The 23,233-nt window shown below is 43.4% G+C and overlaps 1 protein-coding gene and 1 long non-coding RNA gene across 2 annotated transcripts in view; one reads left to right on the top strand and one right to left on the bottom strand.

Annotated features, from left to right (window-relative positions):
* Nucleotides 1-18,244, bottom strand: part of LOC125465764 (receptor-type tyrosine-protein phosphatase delta-like) — a 472,774-nt gene extending 454,530 nt beyond the window's left edge. The window contains exon 1 of the mRNA XM_048559575.2: nucleotides 18,062-18,244. The gene's annotated coding sequence lies outside the window, so the exon portion shown is untranslated. The remainder of the gene's footprint in view (nucleotides 1-18,061) is intronic.
* On the top strand, nucleotides 4,996-22,999 carry LOC125465769 (uncharacterized). The gene is made up of 4 exons (XR_007250313.1): nucleotides 4,996-5,274; nucleotides 5,422-6,045; nucleotides 20,153-20,225; nucleotides 22,846-22,999. It is a non-coding gene; the product is annotated as an uncharacterized LOC125465769 (long non-coding RNA).
* The last annotated feature ends 234 nt before the right edge of the window (nucleotides 23,000-23,233 follow it).

Here is a 23,233-nt window from a genome sequence, read left to right as displayed (position 1 = left end):
ATGAAAGGGCATTCTGACTGACAGAGCCAAGGCATGGCTGTGATCCCACTCACAGCAGCTGTAATCCTGGCTGATGTGGTGTGAGTGCAAATGCCCCGCTGCACGCCATGTGTTTGAACTTGCTGTATTCACATATACCAGAGCTGGGAATGCTGGGAGGGCACATTCATTGCAGGGGGTATGGGCACTGCAGAAAAAGTGGCAATTATTGCCAATCCCTAATTACCTTCAGGACAATTGCCCTGAGGCTTCTTGGACCACTGCCTTCCTCTGAGGTAAAAATACAATCTGAGATATTAACTCAGAAAATGTGATCAAGTCAAGAGATGATTGTGATGGCAATGTAACCAGTAAACCAGAGGCCCAGACTAATGTATTGGACTACACTAGATCAAATCCCACCAATTCCAGCGGGTGGAATTTAAAGTCAATTTGTAAATTTTCAATACAAAGCAAGGCTGTGACACATGTGGTTGCTGTAAAAGGAAACTCAATGGTTCATTCATTTCGCTTAGGAAAGGAAAAATGCAGTCTTTACCGGGCCTGCACAATGTGGCTCCAGACCACAGCACCCTGGCTCATGACTGCCCTCTTGAAATGTCTCTCAAGCCACGCAGATCAATGACAATGAGAGATGGTCTTGCCATATTGTATGACAGAATCAATTGAAAAGAGAGATAGTCTGGGTTCTGGAGGAGTTGGTGTTCCCATATGCATGCTGACCCTTGTCTTGGTGGTGCTGGAGATTTAGTCAATGCCAGAGAAACCTTGGCAAGATACCCACTTTAGGATGTTCTTCTTGTCCTCTATTCTCATGGAAATAATTCCAACATATTTGATTTTGTGTTTGCTCATGCTATAGTTTGTTTCTTTCTAGGTCATGCTGAGTTTCCAGTAGGGGAAGAGAGGGAAGTAGAGATGCTGGGATTATTGTATGCCCAAGGTCATGAAGTTTCACAGCAGTGGGCTCATTGGAAAAAGTGGGGAGGTGCTCAAAGTTCAAAGCGTTGTCATGGTAACATCACTGGATAAAGAAAGGGTGGTAGTGTGTGGGCAAAGTCAAGGATATTATCTGATTTATACAGGCAACACTGACATGGGGCGTGGAGTGCAAAAATGGTTCTGTTTTGCAGTTATTTTCACCACTCTTCTCACTGCACTGATCCAAAAAGGAAAATAAAGACACACATCAAAGAAATGAGAGGACGAGGCCTGTGGATCTCTCATGAGTGACAACAATGACAGGAAGCTTGCTCTGGGCGGTCTGACCAAATTTAATCTCTTTTTCATTTCTCTATCAGTCCTCCCTTCCCATCCCCAGAGGTCACAATGGCTTTGTGAGTAGTTTCCAGCAGTGCATCCTGCCTCACCGTGCTCAGCCCCTGTTGTCAGAGCATTTCAGTTCAGCCACATCCTGCTTGTTTTCGGCCAGTCCCCATTTACATTTATCAGGTTCACAAAGAAGTAGCAGAGGCAGCCCTGTGGCTCAGAGATTAACGCTGCTGCCTCACACCACCAGGAACCCAGGTTTGATTCCATCCTTGAACAGTTCTCAGAGCTCAATTGAGTGCTGAAGATCTGCAATTTTTGAAATAATTTCCCCTTAACAGAACTTTTGAAAGGCTTCATCAAGTGAAAACTGACAACAGCACTGACAAAGGTCCACTTTTCACCTTCAGATATCTTTCTGTATTATCAGCAATGTTAAAGGGCCACAGGCACACAACTGAGCACTGGGTATTTTACACTGCATTGATTTACTGGAGAATGTTTTGAGAAAGTTTGGTGGTCTATGGGGAATAGTAGGATTAACTGAATGGTCATGGGTGGAATTTGCACATTCTTCTTGTGCCTGCGTGGGTGTCTTCTAGGTGCTCTGGTTTCCTCCCATACAGTCGAAAGATGTGCAGGTTAGCTGGATTGGCCATGAGAAATACAGAGTTACAGGGGTGGGATGATCTTTGGAGGGTCTCTGTGGACTCAATGGGCTGAATGGCCTGCTTCCACACTAAGGTTTCTATGACTCTACAGCAAGGACCATGAAATGGTGAGGGTCCCTTTAAATAGTGCTTAGAATCGACACCAACACCATACCAATTTCCTTACAGCTGGGCACTGTCAGGAGATGGCATTAGTTGAAGAACTAGATTGCTGTGAAGTTTATTTAATCAGCATTGGTCAGGAATTTAAGTGGCAGGCAGCTGTTTTAGTGAGGAAAGCTCAAGGAGGCCAGAGCTAAATCCTTTGGAGTTTACAAGAATAAGAGGTAACTTTCTTGAAACTTAAGATGCTGAAAGAGCTTGACAGGATTGATGAGCTAATATTTCCCTTCATAAGGGAATTTAAAACTAAGAGGTGTTGTTTAAAAATAAGGCAGATGAAAAGGAATTTCTTCTCTCCAAGGGTCATTAATTTTCGGAATGCTCTTTCCCAGCAAGCAGTCAAGGCTGGATTAGTCAGTTTTTTACCCAGCATGGGAGTCAAGGGTTAATGGAGAACAGACAGGAAGATGGCATTAAAGCCACAATCAGATTAACCATGATCTTCCTGAATGACAAGCTTTCATCATATTTCTTATGATCTTATTAACAAATGCACAGGCGGCTGCTCGTTTCAACTCTCTTACCAAAATGGTGTCTTGCGCTAAACACGGGCTAAACCAACACTTCAGCTGAAGACCCCATCCAGTTCTGCCTGGATACTCCGAGTGCCCCCAATACTGGATAAGAACCACGTGCATTGTCCGGTCATTATTGCACTGTTGCTTTTGGGATACTGCCACATAGAAACTGCCTGTGTTGTTTCCCAAATTGCCTTACCAAAAAAAAAATTGCCATTGGTTATGAAGTGTTTTGGAACATCCTGAGGTTGCAAATAACAAAGGCGCTATAGAAATGCAAGTCTGCAGACCACAAAACTTGCAATCCAAGTCAGTCAGAAGTTCAAGCTCAAATAGGAGTGAGCTGCCCGTGGGTTTAGAGACTGCATTGTCTTAATTACAGACTGGGCACTCACTGCTCAGCTACACTGTCTATTAAAACAGGTTTACCACTGGGTTAAGACATTTGACTGACACAAGAATATTATAGATTCCTGAGCTTTGCAGACAAAGAAATCCCTGGATTCAACAGATGGGAACACTTAATGAGGCTGGTCAATGATGGTTAGCTCCCTCTGTAATTTTAGCTCTGTCCTATTCGCACCTACTGCACACCACAGTGCTGGGAATGGTCTTGTGTTGCACTGTGATTGTACGCTAGGATGCTGGAAGTTCAGGGGTCACTAATCAACACAGCTCTTCCGACTTTAATTGGTGTCTAAGGATTCGAATAAGTGAGGAAAGAAACAGGCTGTTTCCACAAAACAGTCATGTAAAGTGAAGAAAAAAAAGTGTGTGTATGCACATGTGTAAGAGGCAGACAGGAAGAAAAGACGGACAGAAAGAGAGAGAGACCCACATTGAGAAGGGAACACAAGACAATATGTGGAGACTGAGTGACAGAGATAGAGAGATTAACAGAATTAGAGAGACTGGCAAATGGAGCAAGAAAGTAAGATTCAGATAGACTGGCGAAAGCTGACATCTGTATACACCACACAAAGGCACACAAACAGTGATAACGAAAATTGAAACAACGGTACTCCGAGTTCAATTTAGAGCTGAAGGTCTGCAATTTTTGAAATAATTTCCCTTAACAGAATTTTGAAAGGCTTCATCAAGTAAAAAATAGCAACAGCATTGACAAAGGTCTACAGCCAACCCCTTTTTCACCTTCAGGTATCTTTCTGTACTGCCAGCAATGTTAAAGGACCACAGGCACACAACTGAGCAGTGGATACTTTACCTGAATGGATTGGCTGGAGAATGTTTTGAGAAGGTTTGGTGGGCGATGGGGAATAGCAGGATTAACTGAACGGTCGTTAGCACTGGCACAGTGGGACAAGTAACCTCTCCTTGTGCAACAGGCATTTCATGAGATGAAACATTTCCCTAACTTGGCCACCTCGCTGTTAGATCTGAAAATATAATAAAACACTGTTGTCTGATACTTACCTAGGTTACTTATAGGTGCAGGTTACCTTCAAATGTACGAACCAAACTCAGGACTTGGTGGAATTTAGGTTAAATTGAGCTCACTCCCTTTACAGAGCTATCATCTCTCCCACGTACCTGACCAAGTTGTTATACACCAAGTGCCGAAAGCATAGAAAAATAAAAAGGTGATATATTAAATAATTCAAATCGTGGGATATTTCTTCAGCTGGGGATTGTTGGGGGTTAAAACACAGAACTGTCTGTGCTACCATGTGTTCCATGAAGTCAGAAAATGCTTTGAAAATTAGGAACTTTAAAGTGAATGAGGAGGAAGGAAGAAAAATGGGATGAGGCTCAAGGTGGAGAAAAACACCAGTGCAGACTGGCCAAATGTATATTTATATGACAAGGTGTACAGGTGGATGAACACAGCAGGCCAAGCAGCAGAGGAGCAGGAAAGCTGACGTTTCGGGTCTGGACCCTTCTTTAGAAAAAAAAATTCTGAAGGAGTGCCCAGATCCAAAACGTCAGCTTTCCTGCTCCTCTGATGCTGCTTGGCCTGCTGTGTTCATCCAGCTCTACACCTTGTTATAATCAGATTCCCCAGCATCTGCAGTTCCTACTGTCTCTAACAGATGGATACTTCCTGTGTTGGAACATCTGACGATTTGTATAGCTCTGCTTCGCACGCGATACTGTGCCCAGGAACACGCACATGTAGCACCACCGTCCAAAGGGGACAATTCTCTCAGGACAGGTGAGGCTCGTATCTTTTCCCTCGGTTTCGTTTCAGAGAGGAGAAAAACTCTGGTGATCTTGACATTTCTGTTGTGCTTCCTTTCCCCTGCGAACATCCCCTGGCGATCCAGAGAGCCCTGGGGTGACAGAGACGCAGGCACGCTAACTTGGGCAATGGAAAGACTCTCTGCTCACCAGAAAGCATTGCCGGTGAAGTCACTGTGCAAAGGCATGACTCACTCTCGTCCATTTAATTACTGAGAGTGTTTCTCTCGTGTCTTTCGGTTTGAACGCCTTGTGCTTGTTTATTCAAGCCACCTGCGTCATCCTAACATCTCGTCACCTCCTTTTATTCAAAAATGACAGGCTCAACCTTCAGCTGCAACATTGAGCTGTGGTTCAGAAAGATCCCACTGGCGGAAAAAGGGATTGGTGCTGTATCCAGAGAATGGGGTAGGAGACGCTGCGTCTTTTAATGCATGATTCCCTTCCAACCAAGGGTGAGTTTAAGCAACTTAAATAATCCAAGACCCCGGCATAACTAATTTAAAAAAGCCGAAACGACTGCTGGAAATCGGAGAATACAACGAAGTGCTGAAAAAGCTCAGCATGTTTGACAGCACCTTGACTCTGATTTCTCTCCACAGATGCTGCCAGACCTGCATAACTTAAAATTCCTGGTTGTGTTATCAGGTAAATGTACTTAACCCCCACCTTATTCTTCCCTGTGCAAGCATCAGTCTATTTGGATCCGTCAAGATGCCTGGTGGAAATTGTGAAACGTGAGGGGCATTTACTTCCCTGTTGAAATCCAGAGACCAGCGCTTTCACAATGACATCTCCAGATAAATGGTGCAATGTGCAGTGCCCATCTCTCAGCACTTCCAAGTATAAACCCCCTCAATTTTAGCACGGAATAAGTAGGCTTCCATTTATATGACATTTTTGATTAATCTTATGATGCCTCTAGATAATTAAGTACTTCTGAAATGTAATCACTTGCTGTTATTAAGGAAAAGAAGCGCATGCTGACCAAGGTCCTCGAGGAGTTTAAAAACAGGAAGAGTTTAGATACAGCAAATAAGGAGAAACTGTTTTCAGTGGCTGGGAAGTAAATGACCTAAAAGTTTCTGGTTTGATGATTGATGAAAGAAAGAGCGAGCGACGGCATGAGGGAAATGTCTCTTGTACAAACTGTACGGTTACAATTTGAAAGGTACTGTCTGCGAAACGGTCGATACAGATTCAGTGATGGCCTTCAAACAAAAAAGGTAACTGCACAAATTATGTATGGAAGAAAGCAAAAATTGCAGGGACATGCCGAAAGAGTGAGAAGTGTGCAGAAATATCTTGACTGACTGTCAAAGGAACTGGTGTGGACTCCTCCCATGTGTCAAATGGCTTCCTTCTGCTGTAGCTTTATTGTAATTCTGTAGCAACAAACAGATAACCTTTGGTTAAGGGATAATTATTAGCCAGGACACCAGGGAGAACTCTGCTGGTTTTCAAGGTAGTGCCATGGGATGTTTTACATTCCTCTAAGAAAACAATGGCTTTGTTTAAGGTCTCATTTGAAAGTTGGGACCACTAACAGTGCAGCAGTGTATACAAAATTCCAATCTGTAAATTGGTGTAAGAATAAAAATATCAACTGAGCCTCACTTGGGAGGATGGATGGAAAAGAACAATAAATAATAAGAGAACAATACAGCACAGGGACAGGCCCTTCGGCCCTCCACCTCTGAGCAAACACATTTTTGCCCTTCTGTACTAAAACTGTCTTCACTTACAGGATCCATATCCCTCTATTCCCTTCCGATTCATGCATTCGTCCAGATGCTTCCTGAATGCTGCTATTGCGTCTGCTTCCACCACCCCCTCTGGCAACACGTTCCAACACTCGTGACCCTCATTGCTTATTTGGGGGATCCTGTCGTGCACAAACTGGTCCAACATCACAAGTAACTAAACATCAAAGCACTTAATTGGCTTCAGAGTACACCGGGACATCCAGAGGTTGGGAAATGCAAATACCAGCTTTCTTTCCTTTTGTTGACCTATCCAAAACATCCTCTTGTAATACCCAACAGAATCAAAGCTAATTTAGCAACAACATAAACTTAACAGAGGCAGAAATGGCCCCCTCTATTACAGTTACCAGGACTCAGCACAAGTTGGAGATGATTCTCTTCTAAATACACAATTATTTCAACTGTTTGACTTCACTGTTACACATAGGTTAGAAATTTTGTTAGAAGCATGAAATACCCTACACGTACTGTAATTGTCACAATATCAGACGTCACCATAAGTTACTGAATTAAATTGAACCTCCTATGGATTTTGACAGCTCCAGTCATTTTAAATGTTAATTGTGCCCTATTGTGATATCTGTAATGCACATTCTGATATAAAGATAACTGCACCTCTTCCTACTTGTACTCTTCACTGCAGGCTCTTCCAGCTGATGACTGCATCACTCAAAAGCACTTGGGGAAAAATGAAATCTGGGTAGTTCTAATACCCAGAATAAGTTCTAGTCATGCTAGCTCATTCCGGCTTAACTATGAATCAGCAGGATGCCCAATCAAGCTACACTCCAGAGTTGAGCCTGATACTCCAATGCAGCACTGAGGGAGCTACTATTATGTGACCATTTTTCGGATCTTCCACGTATAAATTGGCTGTCACATTTCCAACATTACAACAAGCAGGCTTCAAAAATAGCGTGCGAGGTACTTTGGGGTGTCTTTACTGGTGCTATATCCATTTCAGTTTGTGTTTTGAAAGCACCCACACACCCACCTTGTTAACTGCTGCCTAATTTCCAACACCACACCCTTTTCATTTGGTGGTCACTGGGAGCAATTTATCGGTCCTTAATCCCAAGCTCAGAAAACCAGTGCAGACCGCATGTACCACCACTCTAACCAAGATGAGTCAATTCAATTAGCTTTTGTGCTCCTGAGATGCTGCTTGGCCTGCTGTGTTCATCCAGCTTCACACTTTGTTATCTTGGGAATTGCAGATGCTGGAGAATCCATTATCTCTGAGTCAATTCAAGCAAGGTCAAAGTGGGGAAGAATAGGAAAGCAACATTAATGGCCCCTATGACAGTTATAACAGGTTTGATAGCACAAACAGAAATAAATAATTAGATGATACTCATTATGGAGACATAGTTACAAAGTTACCTGAAGGCTCGAGGCTTTTGTATTTATGAAAGAAAGCAAAAGTGGTTGTGTAGTTTCATTAATAAAAGACAAGAACAATTCAACGGTGAGAAATCATCTTTGCTCAGAGGATCAAGACATCAAAATCAGTTTGAGTGGAGATAAGAAATAACAATGGAAATAGCAAAACATGTGCAATTTTAACATTCATATGGACTGGACAATAAAATTGCCAAGAATAACCTGGAGTAACAGTATACTCAGAAAAGGTTCAAAGAACAATACTTTATGAAATCAAACAAGAAACAAACTATTTTATACCTAGCAGTGTGGCATGGGACAGGTTTAATTAATTCCCTCACAATTAAGGACTCTCTAGTTAAGAATGATCATAACATAAAATTTTACACTCAGTTTGAGAGGGAGGAATTTGGGTCTGAGAAATTTAAACTAGTGTCTTAAACTCAAATAAAAGCATTTACAAGGGTTGATGCAGTTGATTAAGGTGGATTTGTAAAACAGATAAATAATCAGGGCAATAGATAAGCAGTAACAGACACTTAAATATATACAAACATATACTATATTGGGCAAGAAAGATGCTTGGAGAACGGTGCACTCTCTGTGACTAACTAAATAAATTATAGACAATATAAGATTTAAACAAAAATGGTAGCATGCCACTGTTAGTTAAATTGAACAGGCCTTGACCAGCGCTTGTGCCTCCGAACTGTTAACTTAGAGGCTGGGAACCAAGATGTGGATCGAAATCTTTGCAGGACTGTGAACGATGGAATGATAGGGCTGTTTGTGCAGTAGGTGGCCTTGTGCTGCCTCAGTGACTGATCAATCACCCGCTCAATGAATGACCATTGTTGTACAGCATCCCCTCCATAGCCAGCAGTCAGATCACTGGCCTGTTCAGTGGACACTGAGCAATCATCCTTCCAGAGATCCAGACTCCTACCGCTTCAGACATCACTGCAAGCTTACTAAAAAGATTCAGCATTATAGGATTGTAAAGCTAGTGTTTTAAAGCACAGAAATTTGGCACACCCGTTTAAACATATGGAAAAAAAATTGAGCAAGTGATGAAGATGATTGAATGGGGGCAAGGAAGTAGATGTTGTCTATATGGACTTTATCAAGGCCTTTGACAAGGTCAAGGCTAGTCCAGAAGATCAAATCACATGGGAGCCATGCTGAGTTGGCAAATTGGACACAAGATTGGCTGGCCGTAGAAGATAGAGTGTAGTTGTGGAATAGTTTTTCTTCTGATTGGAGGTCTGTGACCTGTGGTGTTTCACAAAAATTAGGGCTGGGTGCTGTTGTGTTTGAATTATAGATATAAATGATTTGGATGAAAATGTCAGTAATCTGATTAGTAAGCTTGCAGATGATATGAAAATTGGTGGAATTCTGGATTGTGCAGAAAGATATCAAACGATGCAGTGGGATAAAGATCAGCTGGTAAACTGGTTGGAGAATTTAAACTGGCCAAGTGTGAGGTGATGCAATTTGGGAGGTCGAATGCAAGAGGAAAGCATACAGTAAATGGCAGGACTCTTAGAGGCATTGATATACATAGTAGTCTTGGGGTGCAAGTCCATAGCTCCCTAAAAGTGGCAACACAAGTGGATTAGATGATCAAGAAGGCATACTGCACTCTTGCTTTCATCAGTCAGTGCACTGAGTTTGAAGTTGGCAAGTCGTGTTGCAGTTGTACAAGACTTGGGTCAGGCCACATTTGGAGTATCATGTGCAGTTCTGGTCACCACACTATAGGAAGGATTTGGAGACTTTGGAGAGGGTGCAGAAGAGGTTGACCAGGATGTTGGCTGGACTGGACTGTATTAGCTACAAAGGAGAGGTGGGGGAAATCTTGGATAGTTTTTGCTACAGTGTTGGAGGTTGAGGTGCAACCCAACAGAATATATACAATTATAAGGGCATTGATACTGTGTCGATAGTCAGAGGCTCTTTCCCAGGTTGGAAATGTCAAGTACAAGAGTGCGTAGATTTAGGGTGAGAGAGAGAGAGAGAAAACATTTAAAAAGATGTGCGAGGAAAGTTTTTTTTCCCTCCACAGACAGGGTATTAGGGGCCTGGGACACTTCCAGGGAGGTGGTAGAAACAGATACAATAGCGAAGCCTACGAGGCATTTAGGCAGATGTGAACAGGTGCAGAATAGAGGGATATGTACCATGTGCAGGGAGATGGGACTGATTTAGAATGGGGGCACAGACATGCTGGGCCAAAGGGCCTGTTCCCATGCTGTACTGTTCTATATCCTAGATTGATATTCCTAACAGAATATTCAAAGAAAGCCCCTATCTTCAACCCATTGCAACCTGAAAATGCTAAATTCTACTCATCATCTATTAACTGACTAAATTACCTTTCTTTTCCAGTTGCAAATTTTATACACTGATTGCCAACTGTCTATTCAACCATCTGAGGCATCAATGCAATTCAAGTAGTTCTTATCAACTGCATGTATGCACTTCCCAGCTGGATCCAGTGGAATAGGTTCAGGAGTGAGAACAGTGCCCAATTTTTACCCCTCCCACCACTCCATCAGCACCCACATTACCCTCCCTCCCCTTTCCAAATTAGTTCAGTCGCTCCAAGGCTCCTATGTAAGCTCCCACCAGGCTGAGGGTTCACTGATTTGACACAGAGGCATCTGCATTATGTATTCAAGCTTCTGGTCCCATAGTATTAATTAGATTTGACTGTGTCGCACAGAAATAAACAATGAAAAATCTTCTTAAAGGACACTGCAAAGACACCCTTTAATTTCTTTTTAATGTCAGCACCAGACAAAAGCAGCAGGTAGCAACTGTTTGCCAAAGGCATCTCTAATCAAAGCGACAGGGCTTTGTGAGTAGGTGTCCCCGGGAGATAAGGTTTGAAGGAATGGGGCAAACAAATTCTCGCAATGAAGTGGACAGTTGCATCGAACATCTCCCATTTCAGTTCTGCCGGTGGGGATGGAAAAAGGGGCGCAGGAGAGATTAAACATTAACAGGCCACCTCTAGAGATGTATTAAAGCAGTAAAATACCTTTTTGCGATTTAGGAGCTTCTCAGAAGACTGCACAGCTCATGAATTTGTTGAAAACATACTCACTTTTATGTAATCAAACATGACGGCCAGTTTGTGCACAGTGAGATCCCAAGTCACCAATTGGCCAAGTCTTTGTTTACTGACAGCTGGGGGAACACTAGCTAAAACACTGGTGGGCTTCCTTGTTCCCAATTCCTCCTCTGTCTGGTGCCTATTCCCAATTCCTCCGCCTCCGCCGCATCTGCTCCCACGATAAGACATTCCACTCCTGCACATCCCAGATGTCCAAGTTCTTTAAGGACCGCAACTTTCCCCCCACAGTGATCGAGAACGACCTTGACTGCGTCTCCCGTATTTCCCACAACACATCCCTCACACCCCGCCCTCGCCACAACCACCCTAAGAGGATCCCCCTCGTTCTCACACACCACCCTACCAACCTCTGGATACAACGCATTATCCTCCGACACCGCCATCTACAATCCGACCCCACCACCCAAGACATTTTTCCATCCCCACCCCTGTCTGCTTTCCGGAGAGACCACTCTCTCCGTGACTCCCTTGTTCGCTCCACACTGCCCTCCAACCCCACCACACCCAGCACCTTCCCCTGCAACCGCAGGAAATGCTACACTTGCCCCCACACCACCTCCCTCACCCCTATCCCAGGCCCCAAGATGACATTCCACATTAAGCAGAGGTTCACCTGCACATCTGCCAATGTGGTATACTGCATCCACTGTACCCGGTGTGGCTTCCTCTACATTGGGGAAACCAAGCGGAGGCTTGGGGACCGCTTTGCAGAACACCTCCGCTCAGTTCGCAACAAACAACTGCACCTCCCAGTCGCAAACCATTTCCACTCCCCCTCCCATTCTCTAGATGACATGTCCATCATGGGCCTCCTGCACTGCCACAATGATGCCACCCGAAGGTTGCAGGAACAGCAACTCATATTCCGCCTGGGAACCCTGCAGCCTAATGGTATCAATGTGGACTTCAACAGTTTCAAAATCTCCCCTTCCCCTACTGCATCCCTAAACCAGCCCAGTTCGTCCCCTCCCCCCACTGCACCACACAACCAGCCCAGCTCTTCCCCCCCCACCCACTGCATCCCAAAACCAGTCCAACCTGTCTCTGCCTCCCTAACCGGTTCTTCCTCTCACCCATCCCTTCCTCCCACCCCAAGCCGCACCCCCATCTACCTACTAACCTCATCCCACCTCCTTGACCTGTCCGTCTTCCCTGGACTGACCTATCCCCTCCCTACCTCCCCACCTATACTCTCTCCACCTATCTTCTTTACTCTCCATCTTTGGTCTGCCTCCCCCTCTCTCCCTATTTATTCCAGTTCCCTCTCCCCATCCCCCTCTCTGATGAAGGGTCTAGGCCCGAAACGTCAGCTTTTGTGCTCCTGAGATGCTGCTTGGCCTGCTGTGTTCATCCAGCCTCACATTTTATTATCTTGGGCTTCCTTGTTCGTCTTCTAACAACGATAATCTAATAGCATCCATCTCAACAAAACAAAACAGGCTTTTTTTTGAAATGATATGTGCCTGACAATATTATATTTATCACCACTTCACTGAAATGTCAGGTTAGATGTTCTGGGGGTGGGGGGGTGGGCTTGGACACACATCTTCCCGACTCAGGTGCACAGCATGCAACCACAGAACCAACAGGGAGAAACAAATATTGAAAAAAAAGACAGAAAAACGTTCCCCGAACCTCTCTGCCACTAGGTGACACTAAATGCAATTTACCATCTCACACTTTCACAGACTGCTAAAGACACCCGGTGGCAGTCAGTGAAACTGCACCCTTTGCAGAAATAAAAATCTGCGTGTTGCAACTGCCATTTATGATCAAGAACGTCCAGCATTTACTCAACGTGTTATTGCTGCGAGTGAGTGTAGGGCCACCTTCTTCAACTATACCTGCCGGCTTGATGCTTTCTCTTTTTAACCCCTAATTCTGCTCTCCCGTGTCTCACATTTCCTGACCACACTCCATCATTCAGTACCCCCCCCCCCCCCCCCCCACCTCATCTACAGGATTCTCCCGAATCCTCTGTGTTCACGTATCACCGTCTCGGGCTTTTCAGAGACCAGCTCGGCCCTGCTAACACGGTGCGGTGTTCGCCAGGCCTTTTCTTTTCAAGCGGGATGTGGTATTAAGTTAAAGGCTCCAGATAAAATTATTGGGAGTATTAAAAAGGGACGGACGATAGAGGAACGGTGAATTGGAGCGAAAACCCACGTCGCAGCACAGTTCTGGGATTCCGTCTCCCACCTCCCCCCCCTCACCTCTCAAACCCCGTGTTGTAGGTGAGAATGAATGATGAAACTTGCAGCGGGAAAACAAAAAGGAAACTATTTTCTGATCTCCAGCGAGATGGCACTTTGAACAAACTGAAATAGTTGCAGTGCGCGCTTTAGCAGATTAAGTAAACCCGGTGACAACACTCGTTTTATTTTAGAGGCTTCATAATTATTCCCCGGCAAGGAGGTGGGGGTTTCTCCCAACCTCCGAGGCTGACCAGCACCTAACGACGCCTAGTGAAATGAAAAGCCACTTTCCCCAGTGTGGCTGCACTTTAGCTCAGTGTCCAGGGATCCCTCCAGCCCAAAACCCGTGCGGGGGCTGGATCTGACAGAGAACGAACTGCAGGTTTTGCTGAAGCAGAAACAGGGGAGTGCTGGAGTAACACTGAGCCGTTTTCCAGGCGGCTCACTGGACCCGAAATGTCATTTCTCCACACACATGCTGCCAGAGCTGCTGAGCTTTTCCAGCAACTTTTTTTGTTTCTGATTTACAACATATGCCGTTCTTTTGATTTTATTCCAAAGGAGGGATACTGGACTCGAAATGTTCTCTCTCTCCACAGATGCTGCCAGACCTGCAGAGTTTCTCCAGCCATTTGTGTCCCTCCAAAAACAATTCCTTTTGCAGCATCCGCAGTTCTTGGTGCGTTTTTTTTGCGAGAATTCTGCCCGCTGGCAACAAGTCTTTCTGGTCAGTAATGGAAAATTCCCTCCCAACCTCACTGTTACACCTACACCTCACCCACCCCGGCTCCCCACCTCATGAGCTTCTGACATCCTCAGAAACAATCTGTTTCTAAGTCAGGAAGCTGCAGAATGGGAAGACAGCCCACACCCCCTCCCCACCACTTCACCCCTCCAGATACAAGTTCTTCCCTCCCACACTTTCCTTTCTGCCTTCTCTTTTAGAGATGCTGTTCCTTTGTGGAGTGTGATGCCACAAGTAGCCAGCACCCTCTGGTACAAGGGGCAGTGGAAAACGGCCTTTTTCTTCTCCCAACATCCTGGCACAACTGCCTGCATTCAAAGGTAGCCCACAGCCTCCACCTCAAACTGCCAGCACCAAGCGCTACAAACATCCAAGAGTTAAAACAGCATCAGAAACAGCCAACAAAATTTAGGAAGCAGCAATGAAACCTGAGGTCTTTCCCAGCCTGCAGCAGCACAGTTGTTGCAAGGTTCAGGTGTAGAATAGAATACATGATACTTTATTGCCGCTTATACTCCAGTACAGAAGTGCAAGAGTGCAGTGAAAATTTTTTAAAATGGCTGCCTTTTATTGGCACCATTTTAAGTACTTAGGTACGAATCTTACAGTCTAAAACAAAAGTAGCGTTGTTATACAAAAGAGGATTAAAAGCAATGCATAACCTTTATTTACAGTGTCTGAGAATGAGTTAGGAACGAGGTAGGAAATAACATTGTGAAAAGGATTTACATTACAGTCTGGTAAAGAATTCCAAACTACAGCAGCTCAGCACATGGCAGAGGCCCAAGTCCAGCAAATTGTCCCTCATCATTCCAGCCCTCAGACCGCTCCTCCCCGGCACTCAGCAGCAATAAGTTAAGTCACATTTTACCAGGATTCACTTCACCTCATGCCTGAGGTAGGTAGATTTATAGAGCAGCACTCGGTTTGTGGAGAATAAAGGAAATGCTTGCATTTACATAGCACCTTTCCCCAATCTCAGGGCTTGTTTCACGGCCAATTAAAGACTTTTTGAAACATCACCAGTGTTCAGTGTCAGTGAATTTGAACACAGCAAGCTCGCACAAGCAAAGACCAGAGACTGTGTTCTTTTTTGGAATAAGTATTGGCCAACACAGTGGGGAAAACAGCTCTGTCTTCTTCTCGTGATGCATTGGGATATTTTACATTTTGGTCTCTCATTCAGGAGATTGATAAAGCAGCATTGGACACTGTGGTATATTGATCCCTTTGCCCATCTCTAGGCACAGCCAGTTTTCTGCAGCACCCCTCACGGCACATAGAGGTACAACTGTGGTTGAGAAGTGCAGTTTTCAGCATTCGGTACATAGCCATTGGCTGGCACACTGTTTAATTGGGCACTGCCATCTGGCGTAGCATTGCATTGGAGAACTCACCAGGTCTAGAACCAGAGAGTGGCAGACAATGACAAAGAGTGATGGTGCGGCCAGAAGTCTTTGCTTTTTTTAAAAAAAAAAGGGGGCTTGTGCCAGTCCAATTTGAAGTGGGCCTGATGCCCAGAGGGGCACACCTCACCACTGATGGGAATGGAACACTGGCCCCAGTGGATGAAGGACCAACCTTTTCAAGGTGGCCTTCAGTGCCCCTTCTAAAGTAAAATGTCCATTTGGCACAACATCTGTCTGACACCAACATCTGGAGAATTAACAAGTATCAGCCTGGCATTGCAGGGGTTTCGCAATTTTGCCACATGCAGTTGCGCCCGCTACACTGAACAGGAAGGAGACACAGGGCTGGAATGAAAAATCTATTTCACTAACAAACAATTAAAATAATTAGTAACTTCACCCCCTAGGAAAAGCACAGTGAGACACACCACCAGATCAATTGCTGTTATCTGAAATTTTGCTTAGCAAAGCTAGTGACTGTACTAATACATCGAAACACTCCTTACTCCCTGCACAGCACAAGTCAATGTTAAATCTCCAGGAACAGCTATTAATAAGCTCCTTGCATCAAAAGATTTTTTTTTGCAGGTGAAGTCCAGGCATGAATTGCATTGTGGCTCTCTCTGTCAGTTGGCGTGGAGTTGAAAGACAAGGGTCCCTCATGGGGGCCTCTGAATTTCTGACAATATTTGTTCTTGAATATTGCAAAGGTTAAGCAGAAGTTAACCAAGGGGAAGAAAAGTCAGGACATCAAGGGTTAATCGTATGTCTGTTCAAACTAATTGATCTCACCCAGGCCAAGCGAGGGGGAAAGAGGGGAGGCAGTAGGGGTTGAAATAAAAAGAATATTGAAGTCACTGGAAGGACATTACAATAACGAATGCTCAACCTTCGTTTATTTCCATGGCTGTAAAACTTAAGGGGCAGAAGAGGAAAAATCAATTTTAATCAAATTCCTCCAATAATTTGCAGACATTAACATTAAGACATCTTTGAGGAAAAGGAATTTAAATCTTCATTTCAAAAATAAGAGTCATTATTGATAAACCTTTGTTATTGAATATTAATCCTGGCATACATGATGAAAACAAACACGTCCGTTTAAGTGATGTTTATTCGGCTACATATCTTTGCCCAGTGAAGGCAAGCCAAGACATTGATCTCCCGTACAAAGAGGTCAATGAAGGCGTTTTTCAAGTCTATTTTTGCCCCGATACAAACTAAATGCAATAAAACACAAGAGAAAGCTCAGTTGCAACAGAACGGATCTAATAACACCCCATCTCTTCTAAGATAATTCCCCTCGAGCCAAAAGTAAAAGGAAGCTATCACTTGCAATGCACATTGAGCCAGCAATCCATGTGTATACCTGATCTATATCAATCCCTTCCTAAAATACGAAGCGAGTTGCACAGAGTCTGGTTAATGCATCAGCTGTCACGACGAGCACTAAGCAATTTTTTACCAAGCATAATGTTTTAACAGTGAGGGGTATACGGAGTTTGACATGCTCTTCAAAATAAAAGCCAATTTCAGACCCGTCCCTCTCCCAGAGAGGGATTACCATTCTCCATTCATGTCTCATTTCCTGCTCTCCGATCCCCACGATGTAATAAAAAAAATTCCATCCATTTGCAACATGCATCCTGCAGAATCCATCAATAGCTAACGTGGAAACATAAAGATAACTTACGGACTGAAGGCGCCCCGTCCGTTCTTAGATATAAAATATTTTCGCGTCATTGAGAAAGCAATGGGGCATTGCAAAGTAAACGTTAACAAACAGATCAATAGTTTCCAAATATTTAATCAAAATCGACCCAGCACGGAACACGTAAACATTTTAACAGCGTTGACCAATTTGGTGATAGGAGTGGAAAACCTTTGATTCTTTCTATAAAATCTTTAAGGGGAATATTAAGAAACACTATTGTCTTCCCCCTCCCATTCACCAATAACACTTTTCTCCTACTCACAAATAGTATCGTTCTTTTCCCCTTCTACAACCTCGCAGTCCATCTGTGAAGTACCTCTTATCCTATAGATAGTTCTGAGTGCACCTTCCAAACCCAACAGCCCGCTCCTGGCTTCATTCTTTCCACTCCTACCTACTCAGATGCGGAGACCATTACATCCTTGCCCATTTAAACCCCCTCACTCACACCTTGCCAGTTGCTGCTCCCTTCTCTCTCCATTCCAGCACCCTCACACAAACACACGGGGAATCTCTACATCTGCTTAGTGTAACACCTCTGGAGTGCTGTAGGACAAATTGTTACCCGCACATCCTATTCACTCCGCAAGACATTTTCCTCTTCGAATTAGACAAAAGTAAGCCAGCAAAAGCTCCTTGCTTTGGGAGAATGTCTGACTCAAGTGGAACATCTCCAGATCAGGGCAATGCAGTCTCCTCTCCCACTCGCTGCAACACACACACACACACACACACAGAGAAAAGCCTTGCAAGAAATCAAATTCGGGGGTGGGGGGGTGGGAACCCACCACAGCAGGAATACAAAGGAATTTAAATCCCTTCCTTCACGAGTCCCCACACAGTCAATGCAGTGCAAATGTGAGAGAAAGAAGAGAATCAAGCACTTACCTGATGAAATTTTGCTGCTTTTTCCTTTACATTTTTCTGGTGAATAATCCCTTCTTTTTGTCAGTGCAGTGTAATCCCAGTGAGTGTGTGTATGTGTGTGTTCGTGTCAGTGCTGCTTGCTGCTTGCTCTCAGTCTGTCTGTCTCTCCTCCACTGTCAGCTGGAGCAGGCACCAAGGGGGTGATGTCATTCAGAGCCCCGGCGTCATGACGTCACGCCAGTCCGCGTCCCCTGACGTCAGTGCGCCGCAGCACGTGACAAAGGGGCTTCTTTTCCCTCTTAAAGTGTCAATCCCCTCCCCTCTCTCTTGAAGGAGGTTCCTGGAGGGAATTGGTTTTTGAGCAAATTAACACTGGCCCTTCACCTTTTCAACACCATTTATCCTCTTGGGATGGATGGATGGATGAATGAATGAATTAGCTTTATTGTTGGTGTTTTGTTCTTTGTGAAAATCAAATGGATTGAAAAACCTTTCAGTTCAACCTCTATCCTATTGTTAGTATTGTATAGAGTTCAGCTTTTCAATGTATTAAGAATATATCTCCAGGAATGAGTAGATTATATGGGTTTGGGGAATGGATCTGGGTGGGATGCTTGGGGTTGGTGTGGACTTTTTGGGCTGAAAAGCCTGTTTCCACGCTGTAGGGATTCTGTTGTTATAGATGCAAAATGAATGTGCAACTTTAATTAATATACAGTTTATTTATAAGTTACAGCCTTTTAATATCCTAAGAACATATCACTAGGTATATATCTTTATATAAAATTAAGGTACCACTTTTAATTGAAAATCTGTAACTTAAATGAACTGTATGCTAATTAAAGTGGTACCTTTAATTTTAGATAAAGATACTGAGCTGGAGATATATTTTAACACTGAAGATCTGTAGCTTCTAAATGTGTTAAAACATACCTCTAGGTCAACATGTTTATCTAAAATTAAGGTACAACTTTATTTAAGGTACAGTTTATTTATAAGGTACAGCTTTACTGTGGTTTAAATACATGCCCGTGTGTCCATCTCTTAGAAAATTGCAGTATATCTTTGATTAAGGTAAAGCTTATTTATAACGTACTGTTTTTCAGTGCATTAAATACAAATGATCTCTGTGCAGAAGTTAAGTACCTTCATATCATGACTCTCAAATGAATGACTTTTATTTGTATGGCAAGTCTCACATAATTCAATTTTTCCAAGATTCTTTACAGGGAGCAAGCCTCTTGTGATGCACGGTAATGTCCCTACCTCTGAGGCAGACAACCTGAGCTCAAATTCCACCTGCTCAGAGGTGTGTCACAACATTCCTGAACAGGTTGATTAAAAATGTCTACTTTGCAGGAAATCTGGTGGACCACTGGCAGAAAGTGAATCGCAGAAGGCTGAAGGCAACACATGTAGTCGAAAAGTTGCTTCTATCGAAGTGCCCTTCCCTCCAATTTAGGAAGTTTGAGTTTAACTTGCATGCCATAGTTTATGGAGTACGTAATTCAGGCTGATACTTCACAGCATTGACATCCAAATTTGATAGGCTGCATTCTGTTGATATCGCTAGTAAGGACAATATTTGTTGTCCCTTCTTAATTGCCCTTAGACTGAGAGGCTTACGAGACTATTTCAAATGGCAGCTGAAAGTCAACTGCACTGCTGTAGGCCTGGAGACATATATAGGTCAGACTGGCTAAGATTGGCAGATTTCCATTTCTGACAGACATTGGTGAGCCAGATGCAAAATAATGACAATCGTTGTGAGTTTCGTGGTCATCATCTTCACTGAACTACTAGCCCAGAATCTTAGGCTGATGCTGTAGGGACATACATTCAAACCCCACCATAGCAGATGACAGAATTTGAATTCAATGCAATCTTAATTTCAAAACAAAGTTGACCTGGTGCAATCTATTTTCATTTAAATTAAATCTGATTTGCTAATATCCTTCAGAAAAAGAAATCTGCCGTGCTTGGCCTGGTCTACATGTGCCTCCACAACAATCCTACAGTCAGGAATGTGCAATACATTCTGGCCTAGCTAACAATGCCCACATCCCGTGAATGATTAAAAAAAATGCAGATTTTATCAATTGTATTTTTAAGTTTTGCCAGCTGATGGAATTTGAACCTGGGTCGTTATCCTGGACCTCCGAATGACTATTGACATTACCACCAGGTCAGTGTCTCCCTCAAAATATTGTTTTCTTCTATTTCTCCATCTAACACCTTATATCACAGACACAGTGGGCCGAATGGCCTCATTCTGTTTTATAACTTTATAATTTCGACGATTTAAAAACAAATGATCTGATTACCGTTTCTGGGACCTTGGTGTGCATAAATGACTGCTGTGTTTCTTGCATAACAACAGTGACTAATGCACTACAAAAAGTACTTCATTAACTGCAAATTGCTTTGGGAGGTTCTGTGGAAATGAATTGTGTAAAATTTTACAGCAATGTATTTTTTCCCTCTGAAGGTGATGGCAGTACTGAAGGACCAGATTTTGGTGGGAATTGATCAGAAGAGTTAAGGCTGTGTGTTGAAATGAGTTTTGGGATCACTACAAAGTAATATGGACCAAAGTGAGAACGTAAATTATTGGAAGGACCAGAAGATGCAAGAATACAGTGTATGCAATGGTCTGAATGGAATATTGTACAGCTTGAACATGCCTTCCTCTGCTGTTGATACAACATAGAAAAATACAGCACAGGAATGCACCTTTTGCCCCATGATGTATTGTCAAACATGACGCCAAATTAAACTAATTCCTTCTGGCTGCCCTTGGCCCATATCCCTCTATTCCTTGCATGTTCACGTGCAAATCAATCTGCTACACAACATGCCAGACAAAGTATTACAGTGGGCAGAAAACTGCCAACCAAGACTTGATTAAGATGAAAGCACAGACAGACAACACAGAAAGAGCTAAATGTGTCATATGTTCACTCATGAATAATACTAAAATAACTGGATATGATCTTGAAACAGAAGTTTTTAATGGAGTCACAGCTTCAACATACAGTCAGTAATGGGCACCACATGATAGCAAGTAACATGTTTTATTGACTGTCTAAAGATAAACATTATAGGAAGGATTTGGAGGCTTTGGACAGGGTGTAGAAGAAGTTACCAGGATGCTGCGTGGATTAGAGAGTATTTATTATAACGAGAAGCTAGAAAAGCTAGAATTGTTTTCCCTGGAGCAATAGAGGCTGAGGGGAGACTTGGTAGAAGTCTCCAAAATTATGAGATGCATTAGGTTGACAGTCAGAATCTTTTTTCCCTGAGTTGCAACGTCTAATACAAGGGGCCATACATTTTAAGGTGAGATGGGGAAAGTTCAAAGGAGAAATGAGGGGCATAGACAGTGGTAGGTGTCTGAAACGCATTGGTCGGGGTGGTGGTGGAGGCAGAAATTATAGAATTGTTTAAGGGGCTTTTAGATAAGCACATGAATATGCAAGGAATGGAGGGATATGGACCATGGGCAGCCAGATGCAATTAGTTTAATTTGGCGTCAGGTTCGACACTACATCGTAGGCTAAAGGGCCCGTTCCTGTACTGCATTGTTTCGTGATGTATAAACAGCGGAGGAAGATGTTCAAACTGTACAATATTCCACTTGGGCCGTTACGTACACTGTATAATGTTCCGGTCATTCCAGGCCTTTTGTAACTGTTCGGTCACAAGACCGGAGTAGATATTCAAAAAGTGGTTGAAAGGAATAAATACCAAAGTTGCTGGAAAAGACTGAAGGAGGGTCATTGGACCTGACACATTAACTGTTTTCTGCCCACAAATACTGCCAGATCGGGTGAGTTTTTCCAGCAACATCCGTTTTTGTTTCTGATTTCCAGCATCTGTAGTTCTTTTGGTTTTTCAAAAGCTCCATGAATAACCTGACTCTTAGAGGGTGGAGATATGTTGAATGACCAGAGAAACTTCACAGGATGTGGGGTGTGGCTGGCCAGGCAGCATTTATTGCCAATTGCTGGTTACCCAGAGGGCAGTTAAGAGTCAACCACATTGCTGTGGATTTGGAGTCACATGTAGGCCAGAACATGTAAAGATGGCAGTTTCCTTCCATAAAGGACATTAGTGAATCAGATGGGTTTTCCCCCCAACAATTGACAATGGATTCATGGTCATCATTAGAACCTTAACTGCAGGTTTTTAAAAATTGAATTCAAATTCCACCATCTGTCATGGTGGGATTTGAACCCAGGTCCCAGCCTATTACCTAGGTTTCGAGGCCGTCACCTCCCCTACGGTAAAGGTACTACAGATTCAAAAGAGTAAAAGTTAAATTTGGCACAGGTGTGATAAAATAGTTTCTTCACAGGAAGCCTTGGAACATTTTCCCAAATCAGTGGTGTTAAAACCCCCAAAACCATTTGGTTGCAATGATGATGGGAGTGAGAGTGAGAGCCCTTCTGTATACATCAATTGCCCTTCCTTCTTGGGATCTGTCTTGTGAAGACAAGATTAAAATTTGAAAAGTGTACCTGCTGGGGTGCAGGCACAAAGCCAGTGGAGCAATGATGCCTGTGTGGGGCTGCATATGAGATTATAGGGCCCAGAGCTCGGCCATGTGCTTTGTACAGCTCAAATCCAGTAAGAACTTTGGAAAAGTAGAGCTTAACGATGAAAATATCATGAATGACAGTCTAATGGATAGCAAGGATGAACTACAGACAAGTGTAGAATATGTGCAGCTGTAATCCAGTTGACAACATTAGATCTTCAGACCTGAATGCCTTTTAAAGCAGCCCTTTATTTGTTTTAATCAGGACGCTGGCGAGCTGCTTCGCGACAAGGTCAAGGTCCATCTTGGAAAAAAGGAAAAATTGAATGTCTCCAATCTCACAAGGAACATATGTTCAGTCACAAACAATCAGCTGCTGGCAGATTGGAGAATGGGAGCTGTTGGGAATTGCTGGCTGTGTGGAGGAAAGTAATGTGAACCAATTAAAGCGACAATATCTTTATTCAGAGGTTCTTGGCAAACACTCAAAATGTTGGTGTGGCTTCCATGGAAACTTGTTATTGCATTACAAAAATGTGTTACTAGCACATGACATGTAGCCTGTCTCTTTCCAGTAACAAAGACAGTGTCCCTTTAAGGGATTTCAAAAGCACATTGAAGTCAATAATAGAGGTTGAAATTTCACTGAGGGT

Source organism: Stegostoma tigrinum, chromosome 30, assembly GCF_030684315.1.
Source record: "Stegostoma tigrinum isolate sSteTig4 chromosome 30, sSteTig4.hap1, whole genome shotgun sequence".
NCBI lineage: Eukaryota > Metazoa > Chordata > Chondrichthyes > Orectolobiformes > Stegostomatidae > Stegostoma > Stegostoma tigrinum.
Note: the sequence above shows the minus strand (reverse complement) of the source record. Positions and strands in the feature narration are given on the sequence as shown.